Source organism: Balearica regulorum, chromosome 4, assembly GCF_011004875.1.
Source record: "Balearica regulorum gibbericeps isolate bBalReg1 chromosome 4, bBalReg1.pri, whole genome shotgun sequence".
Lineage (NCBI taxonomy): Eukaryota > Metazoa > Chordata > Aves > Gruiformes > Gruidae > Balearica > Balearica regulorum.
Window position 1 is genome coordinate 73,948,159 of NC_046187.1, and position 9,959 is coordinate 73,958,117.

A 9,959-nucleotide genomic window follows, 5' to 3' on the forward strand; every position below is an offset into this window, starting at 1 on the left:
GCCAGGAAGAAAATGAATTAAAAATGCATATCTTTGTTTCTTCCTGACAGTATCCCATTGATGCAAAGCAGCGAGCAAACTAGAGCAACAATCAGTGCTCTGCAAAGAGCTGCCCATAACCATGCAAAGAGGAGGTTTTGCTCCCCACCCTTAAACTACGCTCACTAATAATCTAGATTTCCACACACATCTCCCTCCCCACCATGGGGAAATCTAAAGGTCTATTTGCATGCAACAGCTCTGTGTCCTGGTTTTCATCTGGGATAGAATTAATTTTCACAAGAAGCTGGGAGGGGACACAGCCAGGACAGCTGACCCAAGCTAGCCAAAGGGATATTCCATACCACATGACATCATACTCAGTATATAAGGGGGGGAGCTAGCCAGGGAGGAGGGGCTGCTGCTCAGGGATGGGCTGGGCATCAGGTTTTGGGTAGTGAGCAAATCGCATTGTCTATCACCCATTTTGTATATTCTTTTATGAGTATTATTGTTATTTTCCTTTTCCTTTGCTGTCCTATTAAACTCTCCTTATTGCAACCCACAAGTTTTACCTTTTCCTTCCAATCCTCCTCCTTATCCCACCGGGGAGGGGAGGGGTGAGTGAGTGGCCGCATGGCGCTTAGTTGCCGGCTGGGGCTAAACCACAACACTCTTGAAGGGAGTAAGCTCTTTAAACCATCCCTGACACTGTGGAAAAAATCAGGAAACTTTAATTAAGAGAGCAAAAACAAAAACCCACCCACAAGGCATTTTTGTATTTACTTTCACTAAGTGCAAAAATGAACTTCACAGGAATTTCATCCCACAGGAATTTCCAATATTTTAGTATTTGTTTCCCTTATGACTTGGGACAAAATGTTGAAATATCAAAGCATTTTCATAGAATGAAGTGTTTTGGGAAGCAATATTTTGTACGTCATTTTGACGTATTTCAGACTTGAACTTGCACCTGGCTACGCTGCTGAGAGGTCACCATGCGAGTGCCTCCTTTATAGACCAGCCTCAGAACATCCAAGACTTCCCACCCAAAATACTTCACCACTGCACAACACACAAATGGAGCAAGGCAGAAGGCAGTAGTTCATCACGGGATACGTAGTCCAGCTAATGACTTGGTCTATCTAAGGGAATGGGCCATCAGATCTCCATCCTGTGTGAACTGAGCATACATAAATGTTGAACACAGCTGAGCCCAAGTGTTTCATTTCAGTATTGTTGTCTTTGTTTGCTTTTTAGCATAAATTATGGACAATTCTCAGCCAGCTGTAACAGCGTACTGGTCTGTCAGCACCCCAGAGACATCCCCCACCTCAAACTGCATAGCAGAACTACACCCCTGCTGTCTTCTCCATGACGCAGATGGACAGGAGAGGGAGGCTATGGTGGCCAGCGCCGGGAACACCTGTCCACACCAGCATGTCCTTGGCCTGGATCCATTCTGGGGGCTAGATCTGTCCATCTCTTCCCTCCATCACCATCTTCAAGAGATCAAGCTTCTAACTTAAGCTTGTCACTTAAGCGCTCTCACTAAACCTGTCCTCCTTTTGTGATCGTTTGTCCCAGTCCTGCCTCGCAGAGTTTTCCGGAGGAGATCAGGGTCAGGGAGAAGAGCAGTGAGTGGGACCACCAGGAAGAAAGTCACCTGTGGAGGAAAGGGGAAGAACCTCACTCTCAACACAGAGCTGTAACAAAAAATCCCAGCGGTACAAGGGCCCTTGTGCCTTTTTCTGTTGGCCAGTCTCAGCACGAGATTTCATGTCACCTGGCAGAAAAGGATGGCAGAACTGGTTGTGAGTTTTAATTTTTCAAACATGTCTGGCCTAAAAACTGCTATTGTACATTTTCCATGTCTGATACTTTCTCACATATTGTTTTGTGCTCTCCAACCAGTGACTTTCTGGGAATTCAGGTGACCTGTGGCTTGTGCAGGAATTTCCTTGCCAAACTTCATTCTTCCAGACATTTTTGGTATCAAGAAAAATAAGCCCCACTCCACACACACACCCTTTTTACCTTTGAAACCTCAATTTCTCCTGGATGAAGCGTGGATCAGGAGCTGGCCAGGACCACACACAGCCCTTCTAATATCCCAGCCTGATGAACAAGACAGGGGTGGAGGAGACAACCGGCACACTGTGCAGAAAGGAAGGAGATGAAATTCAGTCATCAACAGGAGCAGATCATGAAGCCCTTGCTCAGATCAAAAAACCTATGAAAATGAGTGGAGGTTTTGACAGATGGACAGAGACCCACAATCTGCACCCTAGAGCTGTGCATGAGAGATTCCTCCAGGCATTAGCCACATTTTGGGCAGGCTGTGCGGGTTGGCATGTCCATTGCTTCCTTTCAGACCCTTTGCAGGTGTCTCCATGGGCCAAAGACTTATGGGCATCCAGGGACAAAGGTGGGCTTCTCACTGCCAGCTTCTCACTTGTCCCAAGGCTGGTCCAAGCCCCTTGCAGAGCTCCTGGGGGATGGGGGGCTGTCCCCAAGGCTTGGCTAGAAATAAATAAGTGTTGCATTCCTGTGGGTTTCCTGGCAGGCCGAGCTGAGTTAGGATCACAACCGTTCATTTACTGTGGACTTACCTTCTGATGTAACGGAAGGCTTGATTTCCACCGTAACTCGTAAGTCAATATGTCACAGGCGGCAAGGATGCATTCAGCCAAGGGCTGGAAGTGATTCATTGGACAGAGTTCTTACAGAAGGGGATTTTTTTGTTCCAAAGGCAGGTCTTCACCCAGCAAAAGGTGTTGCCAGCAAATGCAGTTCTTGCCTGGAGCCCACAGCCCTCCATGTATGTCTTGCAGCAAGCACTTTCTCTACTTACAAACAAGTCTTCCCTTCCCAGTGTTTTCAGGGTGTAGGAAGATTTTTGATACACAGTCTCCATGCCACAAACACACTGTGCATGTTGTGGGCTTAATAACCAAAGAGAATTTGTTATGCTTTCTATCAGATCATTTCCACCAAGGTATGACGCATTCTCAGGTCTGATCAGTGGAAGCTTTTACTTAAGACAAGACTGGGAAAGATGTCTCTTGTAGCAAATGTCATCTGATATTAACTGGGAAGGAACATTGAATTTTATATATATATATATAAAATATATATATCATGCTATGCTAATACAAACCAGATCATTGGACACCATGATGGCAGGCTCGGATTGTTACAAGAACCAGGACTGTTCATAAGAGCAGACTCACCTGACCAGACCTAAATCCTAGAAATGCTGTAACCTGGCCAGAAAGCACCTGATGTTCTGACAGGGTCGGTTCAACTGGTCCCACTGCTGTGAGGTCTGCCCATTCAGATGTCCGATCCCATGTCAGGCCAGGACTTCACCTCTTTCCTTGCTGTAGTGCCAAGAACACTCAGTCCTCTGCACTGCAAAAGGTTGAAGCACGTGGCTTTCTTTCCAGCCAAGCATCAAGGAAATCATGAATTCTCAACCCTTCAGTAACCTTTAAATAATGCACAACTTTGCTAAGTTGGGACAGATCCTGTCATTTTTGCATGACTACAAATTCATCCTACAGCTGCCCAGTAGGAACTGATGAGGAGTCACTCCATGTGCGGAGTAACTTGCTAGTGTCAGGGCAATAGAATTGATTACTTCCCACTCCTGCAGGAGCATGAAAAAATATATTTGTGGCATTGGGTTCAGGGATTTGGGCTCCAAAAAACTCTTGTCTCAGTTTGCTTGAGACACAGAAAGTGAGTGAAGACACCTGAGAGTCAAACAATGCTTCTCAAAGTATGTGATTCCTCAGGACTGTAGGAATCAGGATTTCCAGATGCAAATTTCCCTCACAATCTCCAGGAAAAAATGTCCAAATACACTTACAGACAGGGACAACAGCAGCCCAAGCAATCCTGCCTGCTAACTGCTGGCCCCAGCTTTAGGTTGAGGGTCCCCTTTGGTACCCACTATGCAGAGAAGGGTACCATGCTGGCTGACAGATCAGGTAAAATCACTCTCCCGATCTGCTCCCTAACTACACTTTTCCAGCATAATTTCACCTCTCACTTTTTTTACTCTCTTCCTAACTAATTTGTTATCTACACAGTTTTTTCCTACTTCTGCTCCTGGACCTTACCATAGCCTCTCTTCCAATGATGCCAAGTGCCGCCTTTGATGCTCCACGCTAAATGGATTCTTTCCCTGGAGTCCTAAATGACACTGGAAAACATATTTCCTCTTACTGTTTTTTGGGATTGCCACTTTTCAGATGTGCTGGCTCCAGCATCATAGAGACGGTCAGCCTGAAACAAGGAACACCTCGTTTGCAGACGCAGCACTGGGAAGCAAGAGCAGCACGGATGGAGGAGGAATGGGGACACCTGGCAGAAACACTGCCCAATGGTTGAGGGTAGCAACAGTACCCTGTAGCAGCAACTTCCACTGGCAGTATTTGTAAGAAAACTCTGTTTCCCATGTATTTGTCACCTCTCAGTTCAGATATGTTGGAGATGGCCACAGTATTACAGCTCAACAGAACAGGACATCCTCCAATAACTTTAAAAGTGGAGCCCTTTGACTCAAATATCTTTTTATCTGTCATGTCTTCCTATATCATCTGCAAAGCTGCGAGTCTGTATACAACAGCACCTATCTGCAGGCAGGTTTGCTCTCTCTGCAGCTTCAAAAAATGAAAATAAAAAAATAAATTCGCAGCACAGGCACAGAAGCACCAGAACTAATTTTCCGGCAGATGCAAGAGACCGTCAACTAATGTAGGAAATTAAATGTTTAAGGAAATTATAGAACGAAAATATAAACTCTTGAATGGGAGCCAAAAAATACAAATTCCATCATTTATCAAAAAACCTCCAAAATGAGCCTGAAACAGTGTGGGGACAGCTGAATGAAAGGCTATATTCAGGCAGCAGCACTGTTTAGCTTACTTTTTGGACCTTTTCCCTTTATTGATGCTGTTGGGAGGCCCTCATTCCAAAACCTCTAATGTCGTCGTGTTCTAGGATGAGTTACTAAAAGCAACCATTCTTCTGCATATAAAAACATTCGATTATTTGCATGTTCAGTGTCTTTAATGCCTCTTTTGTGCCTCTGTTTTTTTGGGGGAAGGCAGATGAGGGATCTTGAATTTCAGCAGTATTCTGATATAAACTTCCTCTGAGAGAGGCAAGTCAAAGAAGAAAAGTCTTTGCAAGCCTGAAATGGAGTAGAGGACGGCTGGCTTGCTTGATTTACTTGAAGGGACTGATGAAGGTGTTTATTCAGGATTTGTGGAGTCGTGCCAGCCCTTAAATACTCAGCCCTGAAGTTTCAGCAGTACCTAGCATTCCTTGAGCCATGTGACAAAAAATGCCCAATCTGAACCATCCCAAACTGTTGCTGTAGCGGCACGAAAACCGGCACTGTACACAGGACAGATGAAGGGCTCAGAAAGCTGCTCCATAAGCATCTCCACACAGAAAGGGGTGATGGTGTGCAGTGCTAGGCAAGTGTTTTGGGGCAGAAAACCTCCTGGCAGGTCACAGCAGTCAAGTCCAAGCCTCCATGTGGTCATCTTGGCTCTCTCTTGCATGGACTAGAAGGCTACAGCAAAGCTGGAGGCACCTGGCCAGCTGTAGACATGTTACCAGCATTAGGAAATACTTTAAATCTTGCCCAATTGACCTGTGAAACTTGCTGCTACAAGGCATTACCAAGATTCTGGGTACAAGCAGATCATGGCTTGTTCCCTAGCACGTTGGATGATGTTGAAACAGTGTCTGGTGCTGGGGGAGATCCTACCCTTCCGTAAATGCAGGTTAAACCTCAGTTAAAACTGCTGCTGAGCTCCGCTGTGCAATCACAGAGGTCTAAGAGCTCACAAATGGCCAGTGGCCACAGCTCAGTGGAGAAGTGGTAATTCATTATGCCATGATAATTCAATTGCTTGTGACTTTTTTCCCATAACCAACAAATCTAGCAGGAATCCAAAAGAGAATGCTTGCATTTGTGGCTAACAAGATTAGTTGGTCATAAGAGCCAACATTAAACAAACAAAAAATAAGAGGTTTGGAAGAAATAAAATTCCTCAGGGTTTAAACCAGTGAATGGGGATTAGGAAGAAATTTCTCTGAGGTTCAGCTATTCCTAATCTCTTGCCACTTGTTACATCTCCTGCCAGATCCTCTATCCTTTGCCCGAGATGTACTGGCCTAGACAAAGCACTGTCCTGCTTCACCATAGGCAGGCACGGGTCTGCAGAGGACAGCCAAAGGAGAATGCCTTGTCCCTGTGAATCCCATGGTGGTCCTCAATCACTCGACGCCGTCTCTCTGCATCCCATTTTTGACTCATCGGCGTTTGGCACCGGAGCTCAGGATTCACCCGTCAAGGTGCTCCCACAGCTCTGAGCCGCCCTGATTTTCTCAGTCCCTCTGACTTGCTCATTTAACGCTCTTTTTTTAGGAGCTTTTATTACCAGCGAATAAAGAGCCCAGCTTTGCTTTCCTGGGCCAGCAGCACCATCTACAGCCTGCTCCGACATGTGCAGCCCGCTTCTGCCTGCGGGAACGTACCTCCTCCTTCCATCCGCAGCTGAGGGGAAAAACAAGAGACAAAAATAATTTACAGGTGTTAGGGTGGAAAAGAGAAGGTGGCAGACTGAACAGCACCTCTGGGGCTAGAAAAGCTAATATACAGTCATACACAGCTGGTGTATTTACTAGGAGAAGGGAGGTAGGCTCTGTACAGTTAGAGGCAAAGAGGATGTGATTTGTAGCTAACGTTGTCTGCTGTTACCTCGTTCTCAGGTAGCACTGCACGTATTTAGAGAAGAAAGCGCCTCAGCCGGGGGTATATGAGCCTTGTATACTGCTTCCATGATGTCAAACGGGGGAAACAACTCGGGCAGAGTGATAAAAACAGCTGGTGACGGAGCCAGGACTGGAGCCTGTGGCTGCTGCTTGCAATTTCCCAGCCAACAGCAGAGTCGTTGCTACTTTTCCAAAGGCAAACAAAAAGCGTGACTACCTTCAGTGTCCTAAAAACATCCACCCAGCTCAGAACAAGGGCCCATGGCACAGTCCCTCCATGCACCTTGACATGCAGTGGTGCTGTGCAGTGCTTTCAAAGGCTACTTATGAGGCAAACTTATAACCTGCAGCAGAAAACCATGTGAAATCACTCTAACATGCCACTGGAAGAGAGCAGGAGAAACCCAGAGCGTAGCCTCTTGCAGATCTCTGCAGTAGGAATAAATTTGTAAGATAAAGCTTTGAGATAACACTGGCAAGCAGAGTGTGCCCCATGCTCACAGAGGAGAGCAAAACTGAAAAAAAAAAACCCTGCTTCCCTCTGTCTTCTGGTCTAGGGGAAAACCCTTCCTCATGACCCACCACTTTAAACTCACTAGGCTGGCCTCTGTTCAGCTGGATAAGGGATCCGGTACCCTAGAAATGAGCATGGGGTAGTGTGCTGCCTTCCCCAAAATGCTCTGGAAACATCATATCCTGAAAAATGGGTTAGCCAAAGCACTGAGGGTTGTACAGGAAAGCACAGTCCTGCATGACCCTGGTGTTACATACCACCACTGAGGACGTTACCGCAGCTGTGTACATCTGCATCATGATACACACAGAAAGGCAGGAGGAAGAGCTGGGTGCACAACAAAAAAAAAAAAAAATGGAACAAGATGTCCTAATCTATCCTGCCTGGTTTTGCAACAAATCTGTGTTTTGCTTCGCTGTTACAGGTGCCATGGATCAGCAAACCAATAGATTTCTCCCTAGTCTCCTCTTCCTCTCCTCCGCAGAAAGCAGGATCTGCTGTACTGGCAGGAGCTGAGCTAGACCCCACCAGCCCTCGTTAGACAAAGCTCTGTGGAGCACAGATCGTACCTTGTGGCTACATCCATCCTAGTAACCTAGATGGGACCAAGACAGAGTCCATAGTCCCGTGGGTGTCTGTGGCCTCCCACAAGATGCTGGGGCACAACAAAGCAACATGAGCCAGGAACTGCTTTCCCAATTGGCAGTTTGGATGTAACCCTCTGCCACTCCTGAAGGATTGCTTTAAACACTTCGGGGAAATCTGCTATATGTAGTAGGACACCGCAGTCTCGGGTACCCAGGAGTAACAACCACCAGGTCTCAGAGCCACGGCTGCATAGCTAAAGTTCCTGGCAGGAGGGGGCAGAGATCTCCCAGGAGATGCTGAAGTGCCAGGACCACGCATCTTTGATCTTGTTCACTCTGTCTCTCTCTCTCTCTGAGTAACAAGGGACTGTATGGGAATAAATCAGCATATTAATGGAGATGCTAATTGCAGCTGAATCTGGGATGGACTAAAATCTGCACATTCCTTTTAATTGTGAATTCTACAGCCCAGTTTGAACACACTTGCAACAATTCATGAGAGCACCTGTTATTTTAAAGATCAACCATCCTTTCAATGGTTTTGATATTTAGATTAAAATGTAAAGGCAGATAACAGGACAGATCCCAATCTCTATATCACAGCATAATCCAGACTACCTCCCTTATAGTGGAGGAGCCATTTGGAGTAACTGAGGTCAGGATAGGGCCCTGCATTTGAAAGCGTGCCTTTTTAATAAGAGGCAGAAATACACTTCTGTTCCCATTTCTCCTTGGCTGCAGTGTCTCGCAGCAATGAGTTCCACAAGTCATACCAGCACTCCTCACTCAGTCCATTACTATGTATGAATTATCCCCAGGTTTTGATATTTAGTGTAGTCTAAGTGTCCAGTCTGCCTTCTCTTGTCAGGCCATCCTCCTGCCCATAGCGTTTCCCCCCCCTTTATTGGTTACGGTTGCCATTCTCCCAAGAGTGTGGGTGTACCTCACTGGAGATCAGTCAAGCCACCTGAGTCTCGTCTGTCAATGCTTAAGATCAGAATTTGCATTGACTATTTCTTGAGCTTGAAATATTTCCAGTGACAGAGAACCTGTGATAGCCCTTAGGAATTATTTTAATTAATCACATGATTTCCTTTTTTTCTACTGTCTTTCCATTAAACCCTCTGTAGGTCCCAAAAGCACCTCACCTGGGTCCTCTTCAGCCTTTGGGTGCCTGAGATCTCAGCCCCAAGGCCAGATGCTGGTCTCACTGGCACAAGAGCAGCATCCAAAGCTATTTCCTCTGATTTCTCCAGGATGCCACTGGCAAGAGGCTGCTCTAAATCCCTCCCTCCCCAACTTGCACATGGTCTTTTCTGGAAAAAAAAGCTCCAGGGGCTTCTATCTTGGGTCACAGCTCAAACCAGAAAATAATTTAGTTGTGGCAAAGTCCAGAGCCCTTATAGCATCTTAATTGGGGATATTACCCTACTCCTAATAGAAAGGCTCAGAGAGTAGGTCCAGGCATGCACATACTTCCCTCTATACTGAATTTAATTTATAGTGTGTTGTCATACAAAGAGCTGTTAAATGGAGTGCTAATCTTCTTCTTTAAGGTGGAGCTGTAATAACACTGAGGTATGATCAGGCTTGTGCACTTGAATCAGCTAAGTCACATTTCTGCAAGCCTTCTTCCCTGTAGAGAGTTGGGGTGGGAAGTGATAGTGCTGCTGATGTCAGTGTATGAAAATATGTATTTTCTGATACATTAGATATGAATGCATAGGAAAACTTGCTCTTCAGTTTTGTAATATGTAGGAATATGCAGTCTGGCTTTGTTTCTTTGGCAGAAACCTTATGGCTGCCTGAAACATCCAGGTGGGAGCGGAGGGTCCCCAAGGACCCCAGGACAAAGGTCCTCAATGACACCGGTGCAGCTACCTGGGGCACACTCCCATGGAGACATGAGAAGGGAAAGGCTGGAGGGCAAGACAAGTGCTGGGATGGCTCTGGATTCCCCACCACCAGTCTAACCTCCTCTGAGACATCTTTGCAGGGATGTTTCAGATGATTATGGGACTCAGCCCTGCCTTGGAGCACGGGATTGAAAAAAATAGCTTTGAGTTTCCCCTCAGCCCTTC